Below are 17,718 nucleotides of genomic sequence, written 5' to 3'. Positions count from 1 at the left end.
TGATCTCCACAAAAGCCAAACTGAGAAATAAATTTAGTTTTTTTTATATTAACAAGTGGTTGCCATGGTGAATAATCCAGTAATAATTGGTAGGACCCATGAAAGGAAACTCTAAATGAAAATACTGACAGATCAATACAAATGGCCTTGTAGATCTAATCGAAATGATTCTAAATTCATATCTAAGGGTATTTTTTTAAATACATTTCCCGTTGCAGGTATTATAAATGAACAGTGTGTCAGTTTGGTGTTGACTATGAACTTTACTTAGTGAGGTTAGCTGTGCTTTGTGGAAGAATGTCAGATGTAAATTATTGTCAACATTGAGTTGTTACTGGCTAGCTAGCTAACTGGATATAACAGGTAATGACGTTCGTTACCTTATTTGTGCTTAATTTTATTTGTTTGTTTACACAGATGACATCAGCCTTATATATATATATATATATATTTAAACTTCCTTGGCTAAATATAGCTAGCTAGTTGGTTGGTTAGCTAGCTAGCCAACGTTAGCTCCTATCTGGCTAGTACTGTATCTATGGTATAACCAAAGATACTGTATATAGAACCAACCCAAAATAGTTCATCTGTGTCGTTTACGGTGGGAGCAAATTGCATATTTAGACGGAACAAACAAGGAGGTTGCAAAATCAGAGTTAGCGAGATCCCATTTGAGGCATTTGCACATTTTCCTTTAGGCAACGCCTCCTCTGTGAAGTGCGCATGTGCACAAACTAAATTCGACTTTGCACTCCTTGAAATTGTATTGGCCACGAACACGTATTTAGATGTTATTGCCGGTGTTGAGAAAATGCTTGTTCCTAGCTCCAACCGTGCAGCAGTGTCTAACAATTCACAACAATACACACAAATCTAAAAGTAAAAGGATGGAATTAAGAAATATATAAATATTGGGATGAGCAATGTCGGAGTGGCATTGACTAAAATACACCTACATGTACCCTGCACATTGACTCGGTACCGGTACCCCCTGTATATAGCCTTGTTTTAATTTATTGTGTAACTTTTTGTTTTATTTTTTACGTTTATTTTGTAAATATTTTCTTAACTCCATTTCTTGAATTGCATTGTTAATTAATGCCCCATCTGTCAGTCAGCTCTCTGTTTCCACTCCACAGAGTGAGCCCATCTTGGGAGACAGCAAAAGTGTGGAAAGATGTTACCCGCTGACAAAACTAAATTCATTTAGATGTAAATGGTCAATAAAGTATCAATAATTTAAAAGTTTTAAAAAAAAGTTGTACCAACGGCAGATTGCCCCTTTAACAATTCCTCCAGTACTGAACAATATATTTGAGTGCATAACTTCAGTTGAATGCCCCTTTAAAACCGCACCTTAGCCTAGTTCAACAACTGCTGAGTTGTTTTTAAGACAGTACTCACTGGTGTTAATAAGATCTTCTGTCTCCTCCTCTTTCACTCCCAGAACGGCTTCAACCTTCTATTTTATTGAGACAGCCTCCTCTTCCTACCCAAAAGGTTCGTCTTTCACTGAAACAGCCTCCTCTTCCTCCTTTTTCATTCTGAAAGCTTCTTCCTCTCCTTTCACTATGATAACCTCATCTTTTACGTCAATGTTCAGCCCCAGAGCTTCTTTCTCCGTACAGCAGACCTCCTCACATCGCCATCTGCTGGCTGCATTGGGTTACTCAAAGAGGATTCTGTCAAACAATATCATAACAAGTCATTTCAGTACGTTTTTTACCACACTACTTATAAAAACACTCAGCCTCTACGAAGTTGGTAAAAAAAAACACGGAAACCTCCGGTTTTCATGGATATAGATTATCTTCAACACAATATCATGCATCGGTAGCGTGGCCGAGCGGTCTAAGGCGCTGGATTAAGGCTCCAGTCTCTTCGGAGGCGCGGGTTCGAATCCCGCCGCTGCCAGATTTTTTGGCTCCAGAGCGTCGCAGCGCACTGCGAGCACTGGTTCGATTCCAGGCTGTAATTGGGTCCCATAGAGTGTCGCACAATTGATACAGCGTCGTCCGGGTTTGTTGTAAAATAAGAATTTGGCTTGACCTAAAGGGAAAAAAAAACTGAATTTCAAATTGATTACATGTAGATTTTTTTGTCACTGGTGTACACACAGTGGTGGAAAAAGTAATCAATTGTCATACTTGAGTAAAAGTAAAGATACCTTAATAGAAAATGACTCAAGTAAAAGTGAAAGACACCCAGTAAAATATTACTTGAGTAAAAGTCTTAAAGTATTTGGTTTAACATATACTTAAGTATCAGAAGTAAAAAGGGTCAATCATTTGAAATTAATATATTAATAAGCAAACCAGACGGCACAATTTTCTTCTTTTTTTATAGACGGATTGCCAGGGTCGCACTCCAACACTCAGACATAATTTACAGATGAAGCGTTTGTGTTTAGTGAGTCCGCCAGAGCAGAGGCAGTACGGATCACCAGGGATGTTCTCTGTTTAGTGAGTTCGCCAGATCAGAGGCAGTACGGATCACCAGGGATGTTCTCTGTTTAGTGAGTCCGCCAGAGCAGAGGCAGTACGGATCACCAGGGATGTTCTCTGTTTAGTGAGTCCGCCAGAGCAGAGGCAGTACGGATCACCAGGGATGTTCTCTGTTTAGTGAGTCCGCCAGAGCAGAGGCAGTACGGATCACCAGGGATGTTCTCTGTTTAGTGAGTCCGCCAGAGCAGAGGCAGTACGGATCACCAGGGATGTTCTCTGTTTAGTGAGTCCGCCAGAGCAGAGGCAGTACGGATCACCAGGGATGTTCTCTGTTTAGTGAGTCCGCCTGAGCAGAGGCAGTACGGATCACCAGGGATTCTCTTGATAAGTGTGTGAATTGGACCATTTTCCTGTCATAATGTAACGAGTACGTTTGGGTGTCAGGGAAAATGTATGGAGTAAAAAAGTACATTATTGTCTTTAGGAATGTAAGTGAAGTAAAATTAAAAGTACATTACACCACTGCATACACACAATACCACAAAATGTCAAAGTGGAATCATGCTTTCAACGTTTTTTTAAACAAATTAAATAAAAAATGAAAAGCTGAAATGTCTTGAGTTTATAAGTATTCAACTCATTTGTTATGGCAAGCCTAAATAAGTTCAGGAGTAAACATGTGCTTTTTAACAAGTCACAGAATTAGTTGCATGGACTCACTCTGTGTGCAATGATAGTGTTTAACATGATTTTTTAAATGACGACCTCATCTCCGTACCCCAGATATACTGTACAATTATCTGTATGGTCCCTCAGTCGAGAAGTGAATTTCAAACACAGATTCAACCACAAAGACCAGGGAAGTTTTCCAATGCCTCGCAAATAAGGGCACCTATTGGTAGATGAAGAAATATATATATTATATATATATATATATAATAATATATATATATATATATATATATATAATCCATTTTGAATTCAGGCTGTATCACAACAAAATGTGGAATAAGTCAAGGGGTATGAATACATTCTGAGGGCACTGTAGCTAGAGATAAATAATGATAATGAAATTATAACAAAATAATGAAACAATCCCTAGTAAGCTAATGTTTGGAGGGCATACTGACAGTATTATGTGACATTAATAGACTGGTTTTACTCACAGCTGGGAGAGTATGGAACGCCGTTTGGGTCTTTGGGTCTTCAAACACACAAACGGCGTTCCATAAGAGAGAGCACGAGGAGGGCCCGTGTCATGCAGGTTCAGGTAGCCTCTACAGGAGAGTTGTATATTATTTAATTAAAACATGTAATCAATTGGTAGCTGATTAGGCATTATTGCCACCAGGCAGCAGTCTAACAATTGCAGCATTGCGACAGCATGTGTAGCTTCGTGAAATGCTAGGCCTAACATGAGAAAATGACGACCAAATAGAGGCCTACCAATAAACCGTTATTCATTAGCTAAAGGAAAGCTATACATACCCAGAAACCCTATCATCGATTAATTAGGCATGCAGCCAATTAGACAGGTCACTATTTCAACACGATGGACAGCGATCGGTTTGTGAGATGGCTGTCTGGCTGAAATATTGGATTTTATTTTAGAGCGGGGCCCAAACTCCAACCTTGCGGGGTCCAAAGAAACTGCCTTAACTTTTGAAAATGAGCTACTAAAATCAGAAGGCTACTAACGACTGGAATAGTATTTGTATGTTGGCAAATTTCCAAAGTTTCACTTAACAGGTGCTGTGCGGAATAGCTCCCCCATGCCAGAATCTCCCTTCGCGTAAACGCGCAAGCACTCAATTCTTCATCGATTTACTTGCTCGTTGAGATTTCTGATTTCTCATCGCGTTAGGCTGCGTTTCATTTCATTTTTTGATGTCATTTTGATTTCACTAATAATGTCTGCAGTTTTCGGTTTGGCTATTTGTTTCAAGCGTATTAGTCTATAAATAAATATCTTTGCCATCTTTGATTACCTATCATGCCCTCTGATATGTGCCACGGGAAGTATTAGACTCCAGTCACAAAAGGAAGTGGTTATTTCAGCAATAATAGTTTTCAGAGCCCTCTACTGTTCCCACTACCCATCCCTCAATCCCATCGTGTTTTGCCCTCTTATGGCTTTACCTACATTTTTTAAAACACTTTTTCTGATTGAATTTTTAAGAATGTAGGTACAGTAGCAATAATAACAATAATAATAAATTAAACATTTGTACTCTGGGCAACTGTATAATAATATAATAAACAAAACTATGACTGAATGTGACTCCATGAAGAATCCCCTCCCCAATAGGTCCCTTCGCCCTCCATAGGACACCCCCAGCACCTCCAAATCCCCCCCCATCAGCCCTCCATAGGACACCCCCAGCACCTCCACCATCCCCATCAGCCCTCCATAGGACACCCCCAGCACCTCCACCATCCCCATCAGCCCTCCTCCATAGGACACCTTCAGCACCTCCACCCCCCCCCCCCCCATCAGCCCTCCATAGGACATCCCCAGCACCTCCACCATCCCCATCAGCCCTCCTCCATAGGACACCTTCAGCACCTCCACCCCCCCCCCATCAGCCCTCCATAGGACACCCCCAGCACCTCCACCATCCCCATCAGCCCTCCACAGGACACCCTTAGCACCTCCACCCCACAAATCACATAAGTTAAGTATCCTTGAGTATCCTGTGAATATGTTTATGTATATGTATATGTATATGTATTTGTGTATATATATGTACAGTGCCTTGCGAAAGTATTCGGCCCCCTTGAACTTTGCGACCTTTTGCCACATTTCAGGCTTCAAACTTAAAGATATAAAACTGTATTTTTTTGTGAAGAATCAACAACAAGTGGGACACAATCATGAGGTGGAACGACATTTATTGGACATTTCAAACTTTTTTAACAAATCAAAAACTGAAAAATTGGGCGTGCAAAATTATTCAGCCCCTTTACTTTCAGTGCAGCAAACTCTCTCCAGAAGTTCAGTGAGGATCTCTGAATGATCCAATGTTGACCTAAATGACTAATGATGATAAATACAATCCACCTGTGTGTAATCAAGTCTCCGTATAAATGCACCTGCACTGTGATAGTCTCAGAGGTCCGTTAAAAGCGCACATTTTATGTAAATGTCATTTACATAAAATGAAACGCAGTTTACGTGATCACTGACAGCTGCCTTGAAGAACACACATGTACAATTATTTCTGCTACTAAGATCAGTGAAATAGAGGCTGAACTGACAACGGAGTGAAGAGCAAAAAAAAGCAAGTCGCAGCAATGAAGAATTGAGTGCGTAGAATTCTGGCAGGGGGGGGGCTTTTCTGCACAACACCGGAAGTGAAGGCGGAGCCTCGGCTCTTTTGTCTTGTGATTTTGGGCAGAGAGCCACATGTTGAAATATAACGTCTCAGACCTCTACAATATCAGTAGGCTAGACATAAATATTCCCATCTGGTTAACTGCGCCAGAACTCTGTAATCGACAATAACGGAAGAATCTACAATGAATACGGTAGGTTTATATACATTTAAACATTTAAGACAAGGGGTCTTTGTAGCCAACTTCCTGCTTTTACACAGCACCCGTTTAACGGTCAAAACAAATGCTATGGGTAACATACACTATCACTGCGGGTGTAGCGAAATGCTTTTGACATTTGTGCTGTTTTTGTACGTGAAAATAATGTATTTGTTATTTTTAAACTCGTTGGGAAGGTTCGTAAGCAACCATTTCACGGTGAAGTCGCATGCTGAAAGTTGGTGGCCATATGCATAAATCGCTCCGCCATTTCCTTGTTGCAAAAAAAATATAATAGTTTACCTAATTTCAGTTTATATGACAAAAGAAGCACGCACAGTATAGAGAATCATTGTACCATCTAAACCTCTGAAATATATTTTCAATAACCAACCATATTGTTTTTTTGAAGCTGGTGAACAAAACCAAGTATACAGAACAAAAAAATACAAACGCGACATGCAACAATTTAATAGATTTTTAACGAGTTATAGTTCATTTGAGGAAATCTGTCAATTTAAATAAATTCATTAGGCCCTAATCTATAGATTTTTACATGACTGGGAATATAGATATGCATCGGTTGGCCACAGATATCTGTGGACATCGGAGGGTTAAGATCAGAATGAATGTTGGATTGGCCGCTGTGGGTGAAAAATTCAGCACTCGAAGAAAGAGGAAATTAACAAAGTGTATAATTATTTAACTACAGGTACCGTGCATGTGAGAGAGAGAGAGAGATGTAAGTAGCAGTATTGTTGTCTGTTAGTTTAACTCCAACTCCAATGAAATCGGATCTGCTGTAGCATATTATAAATAGTCTTGGAAATCCCTGACCTCTGGGACAAGTGTGGGGGGGGGTTAAAAGGGGTAGGTAGCATAAACGTAACCATGTGGGTTTTCATTAGTAATATGCATCAAAAGTCCCAATGCCAAGTTACTCCTCACGTGTGTCTATTTTTCTAGTTATTACATCAATCCGATCGTAATGCGGAAGTAATGCTGAAAAACTGGTTTGCAGCGTTTTTTTTTTACTAGTGTAACGGATGTGAAACGGCTAGCTTAGTTTCAATCGGTGACGTTACTTGCTCTGAGACCTTGAAGTAGTGGGACCCCGCGGCTTTTGTGGAGCGATGGGTAACGATGCTTCGTGGGTGACTGTTGTTGATGTGTGCAGAGGGTCCCTGGTTCGCGCCCGGGTATGGGCGAGGGGACGGTCTAAAGTTATACTGTTACACTAACATAGAGGACCTGGTAAACTAGCCTATTCCCTATAATGTTATTAACTATAACCCCAACAGAAATAACTTCAAACCAAATCGTTTGCACTCATGACTACTGCTTTCAATAACCTTTTCAGCCAGTTTACAAGCTGATATATCCTATCAAAGCCCCCCCCCCCCACAGTACTCTGTTATATCCTATCAAAGCCCCCCCCCCCAGCACTCTGTTATATCCTATCAAAGCCCCCCCCCCACCCACAGCACTCTGTTATATCCTATCAAAGCCCCCCCCCACCCACAGCACTCTGTTATATCCTATCAAAGCCCCCACCCCACAGCCCTCTGTTATATCCTATCAATGCCCCCCCCCCCCCACAGCACTCTGTTATATCCTATCAAAGCCCCCACCCCACAGCCCTCTGTTATATCCTATCAAAGCCCCCACCCCACAGCCTTCTGTTATATCCTATCAAAGCCCCCCCCCCCACACAACTCTGTTATATCCTATCAAAGCCCCCCACAGCACTCTGTTATATCCTATCAAAGCCCCCCCCCCCACAGCACTCTGTTATATCCTATCAAAGCCCCCACCCCACAGCCTTCTGTTATATCCTATCAAAGCCCCCCCCCCACACAACTCTGTTATATCCTATCAAAGCCCCCCACAGCACTCTGTTATATCCTATCAAAGCCCCCCCCCCCCCACAGCACTCTGTTATATCCTATCAAAGCCCCCACCCCCCCACAGCACTCTGTTATATCCTATCAAAGCCCCCCACAGCCCTCTGTTATATCCTATCAAAGCCCCCCCCCCCACACAACTCTGTTATATCCTATCAAAGCCCCCCACAGCCCTCTGTTATATCCTATCAAAGCCCCCCCCCCCCCCCCCCACAGCACTCTGTTATATCCTATCAAAGCCCCCCCCCCCCCCCCCCCCCCAACACACACTCTGTTATAAAACTCACTATATACTTTGAATTTCTAGTTCCAATGATATTAACTCAAAACTCCCTATAGCTTTGACCAATTCCCCAGAGGCTGTATTTGCCTGGTTAATAGAAGAACTCCCAATTCCCCAGAGGCTGTATTCGCCTGGTTAATAGAAGAATTCCCAATTCCCCAGAGGTTGTAATCGCCTGGTTAATAGAAGAATTCCCAACGTCCCCAGAGGTTGTAATCGCCTGGTTAATAGAAGAATTCCCACGAAGTCCCAGAGTTTCTGCAAACGGTTGCTTCATTATTCAGAGAACGTTCTGAAAATCATACAGGCCATAGCCTTTTATACCTCACATTTGGTCAGTCCATCTACCATACTCCTTATAAATGCCCCTCTTCTCTAACGCTGTCAATGCTATTTCCAAGTCTACTCCCAACACATTACATTGCTTATCATATTTTGTCACATTGTTACGTAACCTACTGCAAGCCTAACGGTTCCTCCACATTGTTGCGTAACCTACTGCAAGCCTAACGGTTTCTCCCCATTGTTGCGTAATCTCCTGCAAGCCTAACGGTTTCTCCCCTCCCCGGGTGGGGAGACGTGTGGTAGATTAATTTCTGTATTACCAAGAAGAGAGAGACTTAACTTCACACACCAATCAGAGTTATACTTAAACTTACACCTTTTTAATAATAATTAAGCTTTGCGATAGCATTTGACTTTCAACAATTCACCATCTCTAATGAATTGTTGAGTGTCAACATAACGCCAACTGAGATCTTTTATAGCAAAGATCCACCCCCCTAGTCGACATGACAAACCACAGATAATAGGAACTGTTCACAAAGAAAGACTTTTACTTGAGAGAGGAGTATCCCATGGCCAGATAGCATTCGCTATAAATTATCGTTCAGTTTGGTCTCTAAGATGAGGTTCTAATCTCATTCCTGGTACTTCATAGTACAAAAACACCAACTCATCCAATGGCATAGATCAATTGTCAACTCTAGATACTCCCATCTCAAGTAAAACCTCCCTTGACCCCACTCCTGGACATGCTCACTGAGGGGAGTGAGCCTCTTAGGTCATACAATATCCCAAGATAAGTGCAAAATCAGAGGGGACATACAATGGTACCAGATACTGCCATACACCCCCCCCCCCTCCCCCCAATAGAAAAATGAGGGAGTGGCTTGCCCACAGACATTGTAGAGACAAAGTAATTGGTTCCCCATTAATCACGCCATCCATTCACATGGTTTCAGAATAGGACTGGGCCCCAAGGGACTGGGCCCCAAGGGACTGGGCCCCAAGGGACTGGGCCCCAAGGGACTGGGCCCCAGCTGAAAAGGGAAAAGTGCAACTGCCAACACCATAGTATAACACTAGTCCAAAGGGATACATTCTGATGACAAGTATCTCACATGAGCATATTATGCAAATAAAACATCTTATCTATGTTACCCTAATTCTGATTCGTCCGCCACAGACCTCCTTCCTGTTATCAGTTTAAGTTGTTACAAGCTGTCTGTTGACGGTTCCTCTTTTCCTTGAATGTCTCACTTACATTGCTAAATAGTAAAGTCTTAACTTGTCCTATGCACATTAGATAATTATAGTCTTATAATTCTAATTCGTCATACGTTTCAGGGTGGAATATCATATCACCCCCCCAGCACTGTTATATCATATCATTACCCCCCCCAGCACTGTTATATCATATCATTACCCCCCCCCCCCCACAGCACTCTGTTATATCATATCAATACCCCCCCTCCCCACACAGCACTCTTATATCCCATGAAAATAAGGTACTTTTGGTATTGACCAAATAATCTCAATACTTTGTTATAAACCCTTTGTTGGCAATGACAGAGGTCAAACGTTTTCTGTAAGTCTTCACAAGGTTTTCACACACTGTTGCTGGTATTTTGGCCCATTCCTCCATACAGATCTCCTCTAGAGCAGTGATGTTTTGGGGCTGTTGCTGGGCAACGCGGGCTTTCAACTCCCTCCAAAGATTTTCTATGGGGTTGAGATCTGGAGACTGGCTAGGCCACCCCAGGACCTTGAAATGCTTCTTACGAAGGGCGGTGTGTTTGGGATCATTGTCATGCTGAAAGACCCAGCCACGTTTCATCTTCAATGCCCTTGCTGATGGAAGGAGGTTTTCACTCAATCTCACGATACATGGCCCCATTCATTCTTTCCTTTACACGGATCAGTCATCCTGGTCCCTTTGCAGAAAAACAGCCCCAAAGCATGATGTTTCCACCCCCATGCTTCACAGTAGGTATGGTGTTCTTTGGATGCAACGCAGCATTCTTTATCCTCCAAACACGACGAGTTGAGTTTTTACCAAAAAGTTACATTTTGGTTTCATCTGACCATATGACATTCTCCTAATGTTCTTCTGGATCATCCAAATGCTCTCTAGCAAACTTCAGACAGGCCTGGACATGTACTGGCTTAAGCACTGCGGGATTTGAGTCCCTGGCGGCGTAGTGTGTTACTGATGGTAGGCTTTGTTACTTTGGTCCCAGCTCTCTGCAGGTCATTCACTAGGTCCCCTCCGTGTGGTTCTGGGATTTTTGCTCACCGTTCTTGTGATCATTTTGACCCCACGGGGTGAGATCTTGCGTGGAGTCCCAGATCGAGGGAGATTATCAGTGGTCTTGTATGTCTTCCATTTCCTAATAATTGCTCCCACAGTTGATTTCTTCAAACCAAGCTGCTTACCTATTGCAGATTCAGTCTTCCCAGCCTGGTGCAGGTCTACAATTTTGTTTCTGGTGTCCTTTGACAGCTCTTTGGTCTTGGCCATAGTGGAGTTTGGAGTGTAACTGTTTGAGGTTGTGGACAGGTGTCTTTTATACTGATAACAAGTTCAAACAGGTGCCATTAATACAGGTAATGAGTGGAGGACAGAGGAGCCTCTTAAAGAATAAGTTACAGGTCTGTGAGAGCCAGAAATCTTGCTTGTTTGTAGGTGATGTTGATAAAATGAGATGTGCAGGCGGACGAGTCGGTCAAGGATCGATTCGGACAAAGTGATCTATTGTATGACAAGTGACAGTTTATTCAGAGTAAAGATATCTGGTACAGCATGCATGGGCTCTGTCAAGTAACTCCGAGTGAGCTAAAAGAGAGAGCCCCTAATACAGTTTGTTTACATATTTTATACAGCACAGAAAGTAGGTTGAGTCTTGAAGTTCTGGTTCTATGGTTGGTTTGGGTCCAGGCGTAGTCTCCGATGATTGGCTCCTGCAGTCCATCGCTTCAGCCGTTGCTCAATGTCCTTGTTGTCTTCTTGAGTCCAGGGTGGGTGTGTGTGTGTGTGTGTCCTAGATAAGTTATAATCTTGTGCAGCATATGTGTGTCTTGAGTTTGTGTGTCTTAATGTATGTAGTTCCTGTTTTCACATAGCCAGCCGTTGGCCGATACTGAGACTAAGGCATTGTGGTTGGGCCAGTTCCTGTTTATGTGCTGTGAGTGGAGACATCAGCCTGCTTGTGTCAGCGTTATTGAGTGCTGTTTCCTATTGAGTAATACTTGGTAGACAGATGAAGTTAGTAATCTGAAGTTAATATGTTATAGCAAAAGGCCTGGTTATAATGAACACAACTAAGTGCTCATGCTTACAAATCCCTCTCTTCACGTCTACAAAGACGTGACAATGTACTAGAAACTTTCTCAGGGAGAAAGTTTGGTAGTCCCTCTCTTCACGTCTCCCAAGAGACGTGACAAATCAATAAGGCACAAGCAGAAGCATAAGCGGATAATACCATCATGTTCTCCATCCACATCTCAACATGTACTAAGTTGGCTACCAGCCACCTAGGAAATTCCAACCCTTATTAACAGAATGGGGAACAACAGCTCAAAAAGGAAATAGAAAAAGTAGATTCCCTCTCTAGACAACTGGTCCATCCTCCGGGACCAGATCAGCATAGTCATCCTCTGCCAAGAGAGGATACATCTGAGCCGGAGCGCTAGGGTCAATAGCCTTAATTATCACCTTATTGGTAAGCGAGCGAATACATGGAATGCAACAGCACCCACACAAAACCAGAATAGCCGAAAAAACAGAAATAGAAACTAAAATAGAGGAAACGAGAGTCTTGTATTTACCAAAGGCATCCATCCAGGAGTCCCACATAGAGTTGTCAATGCCAGAGTGAGATTTCATTTTACCATTAAGAGTCCTAAGACCCTTTAGAGCCACAGTCAAGCTTCCATCACTAGCAGTGTTATTAGGGATAAAAGTACAGCATTGTTCTCCAAACATAGAACAGACACCTCCTTTCTCAGCTAGGAGCATGTCAACTGCAATACGATTCTGGAAGGCCATAAGGCTGGTTGCAGCCAGTTGACCATGGACAGCTTCAAAACCTTGCTGTGTCCAGTTGCCCAATTTCTGAACATTAAAATGTATATAGTTAATTCGATCTATATTTTTGTTGATGGTACACCACCAGCAAATAGAAGACTCAAACCCAGCAGAAATCTGGTTTCAAGTTTTTTGTTTGACAAGTTTATACTCATCCGGGACCCCTCTGGGAACTCCTATGGCGTCTATATACGTAGGGTCACCACCATCAGATCTAGCCGTCCTCTTTTTCCTGGACGGGAAGGCATCCTTTTGAAATTGAGCCACCAACTCAGTCACACCTATTGGGTATACTGAAATGGGAAGAAGCAGAGAGACAAGAGCACAAAGGCCAGTAGAATTCTTTGGGAACCGCCCAAACAACCGCTTACCACCGCACCACCACCAGACATCTGCTCTGGCGACAACTGTAAGGGGAGAATTAGGAAAGTAAGTAACATTACACCAGTGGGGTGGGACAGTACCTAAATCTGGAGGTCCTCGGGTCATGTTCACACATGTGAAATTCCCTTCAGCAACCTCTGAGGAGAAAATCGGTGCCTGTCTGCCCTTTACTAGTGGATAAACCTTATCCCAGGAAGAACAATTCTGGGGTGGGTTATTAAATCTCATAACAGGGAAAACACAATTGACAGGTAAGGCTGCAGGCACAATACGAAGGAGAGGCCTAGCTCCCATACATACCACACAGTCAGTACGGGCCGCCTTTCCAGCTTCTTCAGTCAGTAGTAACCAATTATTGGAGAAACCAGAGACTCCAGAAGCCATCAGGATGGAATCATCCACGGGATAGGCGGGATACACAGAGTAGCTGACCTAATCAATTCTGCAGTACATTCAAAGTCATTATTCTGAACGTGACGTTTAGACAGAACATGCGTATCCGAGAATATAGAAGCATTGGTCATGTTTAACCGAGTAGTCTGTTTCTGGTCGGTAATTACACGCTGGGCTGCCCATAACATTACTCCCAATGTCAACACAACATTGACTACAATTAGGACAAACAATGGGCCAGAACAACCCAGTCTTTCCCATGGTCTCCTACTTCTCCTAGCCCATGGTGCTACTCTAGAGTCCCTATCATCTGAAGATGGGAGTATCCTCCACATGATCAGACGGGAGGGATGTCAGAATTTGAATTCGAATTGGATGTGATTAAATCACTTCTTACTTCAGCCAGAGTTCTGGCAGGGGTTGGGGCTGGTGTACAATGTGTCAGGTGGTGCCAAGGTGCGCCTGATTTACCTTTGACCTGGACTGAGTGTGAAGTAACCTCCTTCACTTCGTACGGTCCAGTCCACCTGGGATCAGCCCACTTTCTCTTGTGGACCTTGATCCTTACCCAGTCTCCAACTTTTACCCTTGGTTGTTCCGGTACGTCAGTCAGCTCCCCCTCTGCGACACGGTGTATCTGTTTGGAGAGAGCTGCAGACAATTCCGTCAATTTCTTCACATAGTCAGACATCCCTATCTGGTGCACATCAAGAGGGGGCATATGACCTCCCTCTCTTGGTGGCCCTGGCATTACTCTACCTGTCATTATTTCATGGGGTGAGAGATGTGTCCCTGCACCTGGTGAGGACCTCATGGCCATCAGTGCCAGGGACAGGGCTTCCACCCAGGTCAATTTGGTTCCTGCACATACTTTAGCTATCTTAGCTTTCAGAGTCTGATTACAGCGTTCCACAAGGCCCTGCGATTGCGGCTTATACACAGAGCCAAACTTGTGAATAATGCCAAACCTCTCCTCCACCTGTCTCAGGTGCTGAGTTGAGAAGTGGGACCCATTGTCGGACCTGATTTGTCGAGGAACCCCATACCTGGGTATAAGTTCCGTTTTGTAGCCACTTAATGACTGACTTCGCATCCTCCTTTGCTGTAGGAATGGCCTCTACCCACTTAGAGAATCTGTCTACCATTACTAGCAAATATCTCTTTCCTCCCTTCACCTGATCTGCTCCCATGTCTGTAAAATCTATGCTGATGTCTTGAAAACAGGCAATAGGTACCGGATAGTGACCCATTGGTGTTTGGTAAGGTTTCTTTGGATTGTGACTTCCACAGATGGCACAACTGTCACAGAACAAATCTGTCATTTCTTTCATGTAAGGATGCCACCACACGTAAGAGACTCTCTGTAGAGTCTTCAGTTTCCCTTCGTGTGTTAGTCCATGTGCTTCTCTGATTAGTTCAGGACAGAGGTTTGCAGGGGCCACTAGTCTGCCATCATGGCATCGCCACAGTTCATCAGGACCCTTTGTCGCTCCCCTCTGTTCCCACACTGAGTGTTCATATGGTCCGGCTGCTTGTTGTAGTTCTTTGATGTGTTGGTTAGTCAATTCAGTCCTAGGTGGACTTATTTGGAGAACCATTTGTCTGGGAGTGTATCCTCCTGCTTTCTTAGCTGCCTGGTCTGCAGCATCATTTCCCTTGCTGATCTTGGAGTTCAATATCTGATGGCCCTTGCATTTCATTATGGCCACTTTTTCAGGAAGTGATACAGCAGCAATCAGACGCTCCATCTGGGTCTTGTGCTTGATTGGTAGATTTCCAGTAGTGGTAAAGTTTCGTCTGACCCATTGTGGTCCATCGATGTGTACTGCTCCATGAGCATACGCTGAGTCGGTGTATATGTTGACCTTTTTCCCTTTGGCCAGTGTTAATGCTTGGGTGAGTCCAATTATCTCTGCCAATTGGGCTGATGCGGGCTGAGGTATTATACCTGATTCCAGGGTGGTGTGAGCTCCATCCTCAGTCTGTTGTACTACTGCGTATGCTGCTATGCTTCTCCTCTGTAACAACACCCGTCAGTGTACAGCCATAGGTCTGCAGTCAATATGGGTTCATTTTCCAGGTCTGGTCTGAGTTTAAGTTCTTGAGCAGCTCTTTCTGCGCAGACGTGGGTTATTCCTTCTTCCGCATTAAGGGCATCAGCCATGTTCTTGTCCGTGTTGACAAACGTGATGTGTGACTGTGTACATTTGTTCTGAATTTTGTTTTTTCTCTCTGCACTGAAAGTGAATTCCTTCGCCATCAAGTACGCTGCAACACCATGGTGGGTATGGATCTCCATTTTGTGGCACATTACGAGGTGAGCAGTTTTTTCAATGGCTTTAGCAACAGCTGCAACGTATCTTGAGCATGTGGTTTGTCCCATTTCAATGTGATCCAATTTTGAGGAGTGGTACATCAGGACTCTTCTCTCCCCCTCATGTTTCTGGAAGAGAACGGATGACGTGAATCCTTCTTTTTCAGAAACATCCAAATGGAAGGTCTTGCCATAGTCAGGTGCAGTGAGAGCTGCAGCCACAGCCAGGTCTGTTTTCAACTGGCCAAATGCCTCAGAGGCCTCAGGTGACCAGATAAGAGGAGCATGAGGGGTTCTTGAGCCTGCATGTCTGACTATTTCCCTCAGTGGTTCAGTCCTGGCAGTGTAGTCAGGAATGTGTGTACGGCTGTACCCAGTGAGGCCCAAGAAAGACAGCATACTAGATACGGTGGTGGGCCTGGGAGGGGGGTGGTGTGATCAGTTGCTCTCGCCAGCAACGCTTTCATGTTTCCCAGTGCCAGCCGGAATCCTGATGTGAGGGTCTGTAACTGTAGTAGCCAAGCTGATGCTCCTCCGTGGAGACTAGGAAGTTGTTCCATTACGGCGGTGAGGTCTTGCATTTTCCATGGCACATATTCTTCGTTTTTTTTGTTTTCACTCAGTCTCAGAGGCATTTGTAGTTCTTGTTCTCTTCTTAGTTGATTTTTGTCTTGTAGGCGTTTAGACCTCCTAGGTGCCGGCCTCGGCGGTATCTGTCCATGCAGGTCTTCAACATCTCCCAAGTAATACCCATTCAGTTGCCATGGTCCACCCTTTCCGGTTGCATGTCTGTGTTCCGCATTAAGTTGTAGGGCAGCTTGCCATACTTCATCAGTTGTCACTCTTTGTAGCTCATCTTCGTCCTCTTCCTCAGGCTCGTTGTGCGAATAGGTATATTCACGTTGGACATCCACTTCAGGGCAGGAATGCTCATGCTCCCCACTGTAGACAGTAGTTCCCCTGGTTCTTTCGTTCAGGTGGGATCTGGCTGACCCAACACTTCGAGATGCAGGGGATCTGATGGAGTCTGGTAGCTCTCTGAACTGAATGGAAGGTTTTGACTGAAAGGAGTGAGACGTGAGTGTCTGATAACTTGATGGCTGCAGTAGGCTGGTGTTCATTAAGGGTTCTTGGGAAAATTTGAGTGACTTACATGAGTCACGGCTCCTTTCTCCCATAGGTGTCCGTCCTTCTCCACATTCCTGTAGGCTTCGACCCTCATGGAGTGTGGACACCAATCCGCCTTCTAGAGAGCAGGGGGTGGAGGGTTGTCCTACCTCCTCACAGTCTATATAGCCTCCAGTCAAATGCATTGACACCTGTCCCTGTAGCAGGCCTTCCTCGATGTGGAGAACTGGTGCCTGGATGGAAGGGGCTGAGGGAGCTTGGGTTGTCAATGAATATGGTGGTGGGTGAGTGACATCTTCTGGTAGCTTCGGGTATAAACGTGGCACAGGAGTGGGGGAGACTGCTGCAGGGGCCAATTTGACTTCGTCACTCCTCTGTTTCGCCTTCATTGATGGCTCCGCCTCTGCCCCAGCCACTACCCCCATCACTTCCGGTTTTTTGTTCAGTTGTGCTCTACGGGTCTCCTCGATAGCCCAAGTGCCTATTTTCAATTCAGCTTCTGCTTTCTCTCTCTGTTTAGTCCCTTCCTTCTTGAATACATGCAACTTGTTCTGTTCTATCTCCCTGTCTTTAGCTTCCTGTAATGCTTCACGCAACTCGCCTTCCATTATGCTAAGCTGAACCCTATTTGGAGTTCCCCCTACTAAATAACCTGCCTGTGTCCACTTCAACTTCAACCCTTCCCAAACCTTCTTTATTGACTTCCACTGTTCCTTTCCTCCTGACCTATCCTGCATACGTTGATCTAGAAAATCATTAAATTTTAATTTTGGAGGTTGCGGAGTCGCCATTTTAGTCTAATAATAATTACGTGTTTTTTTTTTTTTTTTTTTTTTTTTTTTTTTTTAGAAATATTTTGTACACTCTTTGGATATACTTAGCCCGTCACTGGCTCGTGCCAGTGATGTATTCTTAGGAGACACTATTACTCGTACTCTGTCTTAACTCAGAGCCTCTCCGTCATA

General features: G+C 43.9%; 1 non-coding gene across 1 annotated transcript; it reads left to right on the top strand.

Moving 5' to 3' along the window:
• Nucleotides 1-1,832: 1,832 nt before the first annotated feature.
• Nucleotides 1,833-1,914, top strand: trnal-aag (transfer RNA leucine (anticodon AAG)). Its single transcript has one exon. It is a non-coding gene; the product is annotated as a tRNA-Leu (tRNA).
• The last annotated feature ends 15,804 nt before the right edge of the window (nucleotides 1,915-17,718 follow it).

Source organism: Oncorhynchus clarkii, unplaced genomic scaffold, assembly GCF_045791955.1.
Source record: "Oncorhynchus clarkii lewisi isolate Uvic-CL-2024 unplaced genomic scaffold, UVic_Ocla_1.0 unplaced_contig_7010_pilon_pilon, whole genome shotgun sequence".
NCBI lineage: Eukaryota > Metazoa > Chordata > Actinopteri > Salmoniformes > Salmonidae > Oncorhynchus > Oncorhynchus clarkii.
Note: the sequence above shows the minus strand (reverse complement) of the source record. Positions and strands in the feature narration are given on the sequence as shown.